This window comes from Alligator sinensis, unplaced genomic scaffold (genome assembly GCF_000455745.1).
Source record: "Alligator sinensis unplaced genomic scaffold, ASM45574v1 scaffold910_1, whole genome shotgun sequence".
NCBI classification, from domain to species: Eukaryota; Metazoa; Chordata; order Crocodylia; family Alligatoridae; genus Alligator; species Alligator sinensis.
This window is the reverse complement of record NW_005842748.1, coordinates 112,096-123,213: the sequence shown is the minus strand read 5'-3', so window position 1 is coordinate 123,213 and position 11,118 is coordinate 112,096. Positions and strand designations below refer to the sequence as shown.

At 47.4% G+C, this 11,118-nt stretch overlaps 1 protein-coding gene across 1 annotated transcript in view; it reads left to right on the top strand.

Moving 5' to 3' along the window:
- The window catches only part of ZBTB10 (zinc finger and BTB domain containing 10), a 38,406-nt gene that overhangs the window by 11,708 nt on the left and 15,580 nt on the right, over positions 1 to 11,118 (top strand). The gene's annotated exons all lie outside the window — the stretch shown is intronic.

Here is an 11,118-nt window from a genome sequence, read left to right as displayed (position 1 = left end):
GAGGGCAATTATTTGAAATAGTCTTAGTGTTCCTAAATGACTTTGTCTTTATGTGGATATGACCTTCTCCTGAACATGGGTTTTGTAAGCAGTTTTCAAACTTCTCCAAAATCCAGAGAGTAGAGATCTAAAATCTTTTCCTGACAAAATTTGACTGGAGGATCTCACTCGGAAGTTACCTAGATGAAAGAAACGCCTGCTGCAGCTGCTTCTGCAAAAGTGGTATTGCCATTGTTCCATCTAGAAGCGATATCACTTAAGGTGTTGAGGGCATGTCAGAAAGCTGAATCATCATTTTAAAAGTTCAGATATTTCTTGGACACACTTGTCAGTCAGTTACCTCTGGCTCTGTGGGAGAAAGGGACTTGCAGTTTGCTTCTCTTCAAAACTGCTTCCCCCAATTCAAGTACTCAATAACAAAAAGCCAGAATCATCCTTCCCTTTCTATAATGGTGGCTGGACCTTTGGCAGTGATTTTACTTATTGGCCCTGGTTCTGATCCCACATGGGGCAAAGCAGGGTTTTTTGTTGGATTTATGAGTTGTCCTGATATCTATCGAACGCTCTCCCAGCATCATCTATAGTAGCAGCATCAAGAATTTCCAAGGTGCCCTTCACTGTATGTCATTTCACTCGGGACTGATAATGTTTTATGGATGAGTGGACTTGTGGATAGAAAGCTGGATGGATCATCAGGCTTAACAGGTAGTGATCAGTGTCTCACTGTCTAGTTGGCAGCTGATATCAAGTGAAATGCCCCAGGGGTTGGTCCTAGGGCCAGTTTTGTTCAATATTTTCATTAACAATCTGGAAGGTGGGATGGAGTGCACGCTCAGCAAGTTCATGGCCAACACCAAGCTAGGGGGAGTAGTAGATATGCTGGAAGGTAGGGCCAGGATTCAGTGTGACCTAGACAAATTGGAGGATTGGCCCAAAAGAAATCTTATGGGGCACATTGAGATGAGCGTGCACGTGCCTGTTGCGGTGCCTCAAAGTAGTTTGAGATGCCACAAGAGGCACACTAGAAACGACAACAACAAAAATGTTCCTGCGCAGGCTCTAAATTTTATACTGTGAAATCCTGGTATCAAAAAAGCTGGGGAAAAAAGTAATTGAAGGCTAGGTCCTCCAGAAAGATGCTCTGGTGCCTTGGTGCCCCCACATGCTGGGGAAAAATAGGAGCAGAGCAAGGCTGCAGCAGTGGATTGGACCTGGGTGCTGTCCCAAGTAAGCAGAATAAGGGGGTGGGGGTGGTGGGGACTGCTCATGAAGGGTGGGTTGCTGTCCTTCCCTGCCGCAGCAGCAAGGCACATGCAGGCAGGACCCAGCCTGGCCTGAGGGCGTACAGCTTCTGTCTGCAGTGCTGGAAGCCCCAGATGACAGCAGGAGCTGGCCTGGTTCTGTCCAAGGGTTTGTGGACTGGCCAGGCTCGGCGGCTGCTGCTGTGGGGGAGGACCCACCCCTCCTGAGCAGTCCCCCACGCTGCCCTCACAAACCCCACATCTCTCACCCTGCGTGCCCAGCTGCCAGACGAGACAGGTCCTGCTGGCAGGAGCCGCGGCTGCTGGGGCACCTGCCACGCTGCAGCCCTGCCTACACCAGTGCTGGGACATGGGGCCCTGGCCTTTGGGGGCTCCTGGTCCAAGGAAACTTGGGTGGGGTGTGATGGGCTGGGGTTAGGGGTGGAGGTGGCAGCAGGGGTGTACAACAGAGAGGGAGAGGGAGATGAGGGTTGGGGGTGGGGAGTGTCCTGGGTAGGAGAGACTGCCTGAGCCAGGCTTAGACTCCCTGCCCCCCTAGAGTAGCCTGTGCAGGGGGAGGCCAGCCTGGAAAGGAAGGGGTTTGCCCAGCCCAATCCCTGAGTCCCAGTGGAGGGCTTCTCAGGAACAGCATGGAGACTGTTCTGCTTCCTGTGACCAGGCCCCAGCAGCAAGGGCTGGCACTGCTCAGAGCCACAGCAGTGGGTGGGACAGCTGCCACTGGACTCATGTCCTAGTGCTAGGATGCAGCTGCTGCCAGGAGGGAGCTAGTGAGCATTGGGAGGGGCTGTGGGTTGAAAGTGAGGGGCAGGCACTAGTATATTGGTGCTGCTCAGCACCCCACATGCTGGTGAGCAAAGGGTGGAGGGGCAACTCTGATTTTATTTCTATGATAAAACCAAAGGCAAACACCAAAATGTATAGATTATTTAGAATTTGTTTTATGATGATGATAGTGGCACTGATAGGCTTCCAAATTGTTTTACACTTGTAAATATATCAATAAAACATTGCTGAACTGATCTCTCTATATATAGGGGTGTTTCATTTTAATTCCAGAAGAACGTGAATTTTGAGTATTTTAATGAGAGAATTTGGGTTTTATTTGTCAGAGAATTTGCCATTTTTAAACGGGGAATACCAGGATCCCTGCTAGTGAGGCAAGTAGCAGGACCCTGGGCAAGAAGCCTGCCCAGGACCAAAGCCAGAGACCCAGCCAGAGGGCAAATGAGGTGGCTGACCTCCTGGCCATTTGGGGCCAGAAAGGCACACTTCAACAGTTTAAAGTGGGCCACTGCAAGGAGCACATCTTATGGGCAATAGCTGCCCAGATGGCAGAGCAGGGGCACCAGAAGACATGACAGTAGTGTTGCCCAGAGGCCTGCTGTGTAGCCACGGCCCACTGGTAGCTGGCCCAAATGTGCAGGCAGCTCTGCTGCAGTACCTGTACAACAGCCCAGGCAGCTGTGCAGTCCCCTTCTGGGTTTGGCAGGCAGGCAGCCATGGCAGGCATGTCCAAGGGGGCAGATGCTGTCACAGGTGTGCAGCAGGTCACAGCTAGGCAGCAGCCCCCACTGCCAGACTGCTGCAGAGGGTAGAAGGTGCAGGGGCCAATTTAGGTCAGGGCTAGCTGGCACATGGGTCTAGTGTTCCCAGATACCAAGTGCTGTAGCCTCAGAAGCTCATAAAGGCAAGTAGCCCTGAGCTGCTTGCCAGGGCAGGCTCTTATATTGCTGGCTGGAGATTAGGGAGCATCTGGGCAGAGTCATTTTGCCCCAAGTGGCACAATTTGCCCCACACCAGAGTTCATGTTAAGGCACATGTGCCGAGGAGCAAATCTCCGGCACAAATTTGTGCCACTGCTATTTGAGCTGCTGCAAGTGCATGTGCCAGCATATGTGGATACACCCATGAGGTTCAACAAGGACAAGTGCAAAGTACTGCACTTAGGACAGAAGAATCCTGTGTATTGCTACAGGCTTGGGACCAACTGGCTAAGCAGCAGCTCTGCAGAAAAGGACCTTGAAGTTTACAGTGGACAATAAGGTGGGTATGAGTCAATAATGTGCCCTTGTTGGCAAACAGGCTAACAGCATATTGGGCTGTATTCATAGGAGCGCTGCCAGCAGATCAAGGGAAGTAATTATTCCCCTCTATTCTACGCTACCGAGGCCACATCTGGAGTACTGTGTCCAATTTTAGGCCCCCCCACTATAGAAAGGGTGTGGATAAGTTGGAGTCCAGCAGAGGGCAACGAAAATGGTTCAAGGGCTGGAGCACATGATTTCTGAGGAGAGGCTGAGGGAACTGGGCTTATTTAGTCTGCAGAAGAAGACTGAGGGGGATATTCGATAGCAGCCTTTTAACTACCTGAATGGTGGTTTGAAAGAGGGTAGAGCTAGACTGTTCTCAGCGGTGGCAGATGACCAGGAGCAGTAATCTCGTTGCAGCAAGGAAAGTTTTAGGTTAGATATTGGGAAAACTTTTTCTCACTAGGAGGGTGGTAAAGCACAGGAATAAGTTATCTAGAGAGGTGGTGGATCCATCCTTGAAGGTTTTTAAGGCGAGGCTCAACAAAGCCTTGACTGAAATGATTTAGTTGGGGATGCTTTTAGCAGGGAGTTGGACTAGATGACCTCCTGCGGTCCCTTCCATCTCTTATTGTCTATGATTCTATGTTAGCATTAACATTATTGATTGGAGTGTTCTTCTTAAATCCAGTGATGTTAGGATTACCCTGAAACTGAAGTGTTTCTTTCCCCACTGTTATAGATCTTTGTCTCTGTACTTATTAAGAAGCTCTTCATCCAGTCACCTGGAACCTGAAGAAGTCTGTGAGCTTGCCCCAGATATTTCTCTCTGAAAGTGGATAGATCCTTGTCATTTGCTTTCAAAGATCTATCAACTGTCATCTGCAGCTTCCAAAAGTGAAACTCTTGCCCAAGATCAACTTGGTCTCCCCTGGATCACTTCAGACACCATTATTATAGGAGATGTTCACTTTGCTGTCCCTTAGTTAGAAGTCACGTGCTTGGAACTTCCCATGGTGCTTGAATACAACCTCCTTGGTATAATATGCATATCCATATGTCGTCTTGACCTGGCCATGTTGATCTTCATGTGTCTCTCACACTTAAGAAGTACAGACCTCCTTTTGTATAGCCTCAGAGAACCTTTATTTCATACTTTGGGATTATGTTATTTCAGAATAGCAACAGAGTAGCTGAGTGGAAATGATGCAACTGGTTAGGAAGGGACTGCCTGTATCATCTTGATAAGATGGTGGTGACATTAATTTCTTCCAGCATCCAGAATTTGTAAAGCCTCCTGAAAAAGGTGGCGGAGACGCTACAAGGACGTTTTAAGAGCTCTTGAAGCAAAGCAGCGGTCTTTGCTCACAGGGTCTAATTGCAGTTTGCAAAAATAAAGAAATTAATCTATTCAAGTCCTCATAGTTGCTAAAACAGTCTGCATATGATACATACTGAATTCTGTCTAAGGAGTTAAGAAGATGTGTGTGTCTGGTTTTATTGAAAATTTTAATGCACAATCTTCAGTGGTAAAGGCTAGCGGCTGGTGATCTAGGTAATATGGACCAATGCGAAGGATGACAAGGCATAAAAACAGAATGTCTCAGTGAAGATAGTCATTTTGTTAGAATAATCCCATATTTTTCTATTTTGACTTTCAGACAAACCATGGAGTAGGCTTTCTTTGCCAGAAACGAGCAATGTAGTTTATGGATAAAATTACAGAAAAGTAATGGATGGGGGGGAGGGTTGTTTACCCCTCTGCTTGCCAAAATCATTCCTGCAGTGTCTAGAACTATCTTTGAAGATGTGGTATAACTAATGGCAACAGGTTATAAAAGGAAGGTACCTCAATGAAACAGATGATTTCACTTTTTTGGTCTGGACTTGTGAGACTTTGCATCCTTTGAAGACTTAAATCAACCTTTCCATCTCTTGGTTTGTATGCCTCTGCTATGAAGACTTCGTTTGAAGCTGTCTGAGCTTCCTAGAACAATGGTTTTCGGCCTTTTTTCATTTGTGGACCCCTAAAAAAAAAATTGAATGGAAGTGCGAACTCCCTTTGGAAATTTTGAATGGAGGTGCAAACCCCTTTTGAATTGTAAGTGTGAGTATTCACGTACTTTTGATCATAGTCATCTTTCATGGACCCCTTAGACATAGTCTGTGGACTTCCAAGAGGTGGACCACAGGCTGAAAACTACTGGCCTAGGGGATAACAACATCTGAAAAGGGAATTACACTTTCTCTGCTGGAATCTTTTAATGAAGTCCATCCCAGACATCCAATTTGATGCTATGAAAAAGTCTTGAACTGATTTACGGGGATTTTCTTGCTCTTTACCTGCTTCTTGGTTCCTTCCTTCCTTTGTTTGTTTGTTTTTGTGTAATCCTTCAGGGCAGTGATTCCTGAAGGGTATGCTGAGGCACAGAAAGCAGTTAAAGTGTGTAGCAAAACCGATATTTTTATCAGTATCAGATCTGGCCTGCAGAGCCATGTCATATGGCTGGTGGGCTTCCCACAGGTCCTGAAACTTTTTTTGCATGGGGTAACTGTGGTAATTAAAACTGCCACTGCTGCCAAACTTCCAAGCTCTGCACAGGGGTCAGGCCCTTTTTCTCACTGCTGCTGTCTCTTCCACTTCGCCGCTGCCCCCCCCCCCATTGAGATCTGGTCCATGGGCCAATAGGTTGACAGCCCCTGATCTAGACATGTCTTGATTGGGGGCAGGGGGTTGTATCTAAGAAGGATATTGACATTAGATCTTTACCTCAGTGACTTGATTTGAGGGAGAGAGTCTCTCTGTTCAGGGGTGGGCAAGTATTTGTGCCCAGGGGCCAGCTTTGGTGAGCTGTCATAGGCTGGGTCCGCCTCCTTTCCCCCCAGGTAACAGGTGATCAAAACTCCTTATGTGGCTCAGGAGCAGCATCCAGGAGTGGGCTGGCTGGGAATGGATCACAGGGTTGTAATCTGCTGCCCACACTCTTCTGCAATAGGCGCCAGTTCTGCTGGCAGGGATGTGGGGAGCAGATCACAGCTCTGCCCCAGCCCTGTGTGGCCAGGCAAGTGGGATGAGGCTCTGGGTGGGCAGGGAGCTGCGTCCAGAGCTGGCTCTGAGGTCTTGGGGTGGTGACAATATAGGACCACGGCCTGGTACATAGTCACAATCAACTCCCTTCACACCCCTGTCTGTTGCAGGACCATGTGGGGAGCAGATCGTGGCTGTGCCCTGTGCCCACGCTGTCACTGCCCCAAGATCCTGGCCATGCCTGCCCATGACCCCACCTCATTCACCCAGCCACCTACCCTGTCCCCAGCAGTGGGTGCACGGCAAATGGGCTGGGGTGCCCAGGCAGCAGGTCAACATCCATCAGCAATGAGAAGGAGCCGTTGCTGTGCCACCAAGCCCCACTGTATGCCTGGAGGCAGTGGGACCGCCTCATGCACCATGGCCTGGGCTGCCCTTGCACCTAGGTAGGGTGGAAGCGGGGGGTAAAATCCCCTGGCTTGCTGGATTCAGCCCACAGGTTGCATCTTGCCCACCCCGAGCCAGTTCTTCAGGCTCAAGAAAGGAAGACCAGCTGGAGGCCAGCTACAACACTTCAAACTGAAATTGCACTAAGTCAGGTAGAAATAAAGGGGGTAGCATGATATCCTTTTTTATAATAGCATCTTCAAAACAATGCTGTCTTCCAGTTTATCAAGGTATACGTCAGATTCCTCTGGCAGTGGCTTTGTGCTTATAAAAAACATTTGTTAAGTTTTGCCTCAGACTAACTTCAACTACATCTGAAATGGTCTATCAACCAAACAAATACATTAAGTAAACATTTCTGTGTATATCTTGACATCCCTCCACTCAGTCACATCATCAAAACATTTTCCTGCAAGTACAATTTGCAAGTATTCACAACTATCTTGGTGATAATGGACATCTACCAGGATTGGGAAACCTTATCGGAATGAGTCTGTCACATGATCTGTGGTATCAGACAGATATTCAGAACATTTTCTTGAGTTTAGGAATACAGCATGATACATTTTAGGAACAATTCTGAGTCCTAACACTGTGTCAGAGAAGAGTTTTATGTAGCCCAGGAGGACTACCTAAAGATTAAGCTCTTCTGTCAAGAGAAATTAGGCTTATGGTGCTGCACCTACTGAAGAGGTATGGACCAATGAAGCAACAGGATATCATAAATAGTTTCAGAATAATTTCAGAAATTGCATTTTGAACTAAGTCTTTTTAGAATGGGGATAAGCCTATTCGCATCCAGCAAGTACTGGAAATGTTGCCGTCTTGAAAAAGAAATGAGGTTCCTCCATAACCAGTTAAGGTTGCATGACAATACCTTCTTTATTGGACTAGAGAATCACCTGACGTAGGCTATTTCCTTAACGTGGAGGTACTGTGGAAGGTGTGTGTGGGGCCATTTCTTGGTACTAGTCTAATTCTAGTTCTAGTTTTGTTTGGTGGGGGGAGGGGGGAATTGGATCTTGTATGCAAGTTTACCTGTCTTCAAGCATCATGGAACTGTGAATTGATCTGAATTTCTTAAAACTTGAGTAATTACGCACTGTCACTTGGCTTTCCTGCACCTGGTAAAATAGTGTGGTGGCATCTTAAGAGCCCCCTTGTGACTAACCAGATTGCCAACATAACAAACAAGTTTTCAGCTATATTAAACAGTCTATGGGCAATAGGGGTGTGCGAAATGGGCCGTATTTGGTTTGGATTGGACCCGAATCGGGGATGGCAATTCGATTTGTTGATTCAGATCGCTGTCCCCGATTTTAATTTGGCCAAATCCAAATCTGAAGATTCGATGCTGATTCAGAGAATCGGCGATTCAGCCGTAGACACAGCTTTAAATGTTTTTTTCTACGTACCTTGAGTTACCAGGTGCAGCTTGTGAACACTGCGATGGTGGGGCGGATGGAATGTCCCATGGGCTGTGGGGGAGAGGGCCGCGTGCTCAGCGGTGAACCCGGAAGCGGACTGGAAGTGCTTCTGGTCCATTTCCAGGTCTGCTGCTGAGCATGCTGGGGGGGACCCCGTGCTCCTGTGGGACACTCCATCTGCCCCAGCATCTCGACATTCACGAGCTGCCTGGTACCTTCAGGTATGTAGAAAAAACATTTAAAACTGTGTCTGTCCGAATTGTTGAATCTTTCTGAATCTCTCCAAATTCGATTCCTACCTTTGATTTCCCAGAGCCTGATGAAGGGACTCTGATCCCTAAAGCTTGCAGAAAAGGACAGTTTTCTTGCCATTTTCCAGTTGGTCTAATAAAAGGTATAATTTTGTAACCAAGGGTTCTAGTTTTTTGTATGTCTTTTTGTCTCAGACCACCATGGCTACAAAGTACACCCCTAATTACTTTATATGACATGCAGGGGTGCAGGTGGTACTTGAATTTAGTGCTGGTAGTACTTAAGGTTGTATTGTTTTAAATTGGTGCGCAGTCTGTCAGAGTTTAGGAACCTCTGTTCTAAGCAATCTACAGGAGCCGTGCAGTTCAGTTCCAGTCTCTCTCTCTCTCTCTCAAGTGACTTCCTGTTCAGATCTCCTGAAAAGCGGTGACTTTTGTCACATGACTTTAACCTTCCCTCTGATAAGATTGTTTTCATAAGTTTATTGTCAAGGATAATTGCATCTGAATGGTATGGCAGTGACCCTCTATTGTTAGTGCTTTGTCCATGCCCTTTGGGAGTTTTCTGAGTGTTGTCTAACAGAGAGTAAGGCAAAGATCAGTCTTAAAAATAGAATTTGAGACTATTAACTCAGAACTGCAACTTGGGTGTATACAGATTCTTTAAATCATCTTACTTGCTATGCAGATGACGTGAGCAACTGCTCGTGTATATGCAGAGTTCAAACCTAATAGGTTTGTATGCACTGCTAAATGGAAACGCTTCTCTACAGATGTACCTGTAGGTTACAAAACAATTTTGGACTATTTAGTTTTTCTTTAAGAAGAAACACAAATGCTTTAATCTGATCAAAATATTTGGCAGCAGTATCAGTTGGGTACATCAGTTGGAGTGTTCTTGCTTGTGTTCTCCCTCTTGGCTTTAAAGTTTTGGCTTGTTCTTGTTTTTCCTTGTTTCCTACCTTGAAGAGAAACTTTTGTGGGATTTGAACTTGGTGTTCGTAACATTGGATGTATGAACCTGAGGCACCAGATCTTTGGCATTTTTGCCATTAAAGATGCAATTTTTATGTTTTTTGTTGCACAGAATGAGTAGTCTTCAGAATAAGATGGCATGTCATTTATAAGCAGTCTCTAATACTGTATGCTTTTGGAGTTGTTTGGTCAAGAGTTCCTCAAATATGCTGCCTTTAAAGTTTCAGGCTTTATAGTCATTTCCCTCAGCTCTGTATAAAGAACTGTAAAGTTTGTTCCCGGACTACCCGTGACTTTAGCTATTAAATGCTATCTGTGAAACATCAAGATTTTACTTATATCGGGGTTAATGATTCACACTTATAACTTCTTCACTTGGTAGCTTTTGTGAACAAGCAGTAAGTACCCTATAAATTAAAAAAAAAAATGAATGTAAATTTTTGTCAGGAGTAGTAAGTACACTGATCACAACAGTACTTTTGATCCATCCTTTAAGTGTATCCTAGTGCCATTTAAGTTAGCCAAGTCCTGCCTTGAAGTCATTTTAGCTGTATTGAGTTTATAATGCAAAGCTCAGTTTGACAGTGAAGAGGAGCCTAAGTTGATTATGATAGGTACTTGTTGACTCCTTAAGAAGGATAATACAAGAGTCTACCAAGAAAGAAGCATTTTCCAGGGCTAGCCAAAGTCACAGAAATGAAGTTCCATAGGAAATAGAGGTGCACCGATTTACATCGGTCCGATTTATTGGATCAGTACTGATATAAAGAGAATTTGCTCTATCAGATATTGGGCTGATAAATGCCTGTGCTTGCATGCAGCACGAAGCAGAGGCAGCAGCATGGAAAGCTGCTTCCAGCTGGTAAGTCGGAAGGGGCTTGACGATGGGGGGCATATCAATGCCCCTGCAGTGAGGGAGGGGTCAGGTGCTGCCTGGGGGGAGGGGGCATGGGGTGCAAGTGTGTGATTCATGGCGGGGGGAGCTCTTGCTGCTGCTTCTTGCACTCTGGGAGGGTGTGGGGGGGTGCCCCTCAGATCTGTGTGGGTGGAGGGGTGAGCTGCAGCCAGCACTGCATGGGGCTCTTCTTAGCGGGGGCTGGGCTCAGAGCAGGTACCAGTGGCGCTGGGAGGGGCTACAGTCACCCCATATTTCACTGCACCTTCACTCCCAGCCCTGTACCACCAGGCACAGCCTGGCTCCATGTCCTGCCTCCACCCATGCAACAGGAAGAGCTGAGGCAGCTGCTGGCAGTGGTGCTGGAAGCAAGGCTATGGTGAAATTTGGGGTGGCTGCAGCCCCCTCCCAGCGCTGCTGGTGCCCACACCTAACCTCTTCTGGTCGGTGCTGCACGGAGCTCTTGAAGGGGGTGGACTCAAAGCAGGCACTGGGAGAGGGCTGAGAGCCACCCCAAATTTCGCTGTAGCACTGCTGCTGCTGCCAGCTGCCCAGCACAGCCTTGGCTCTTCCCGACAAGTGGATGGAGGTGGGACATGGAGTCAGGCTGCACCTGGTGCAGGGCTGGGAGCAGAGCTGTAGTGAAATCTGGGGTGGCTACAGCCCCTTCCAGCACTGCCAGCTCCTCCTCTGAGCCCAGCCCCAGCTGAGGAAGGGCTGCACAGCGCCAGCTGCAACCTGCACCTCCGCCCTGGGCAGATCTGGAGGGCACCCCCTGCCTGGCGAGCCATGGTGGGGGGCACGCC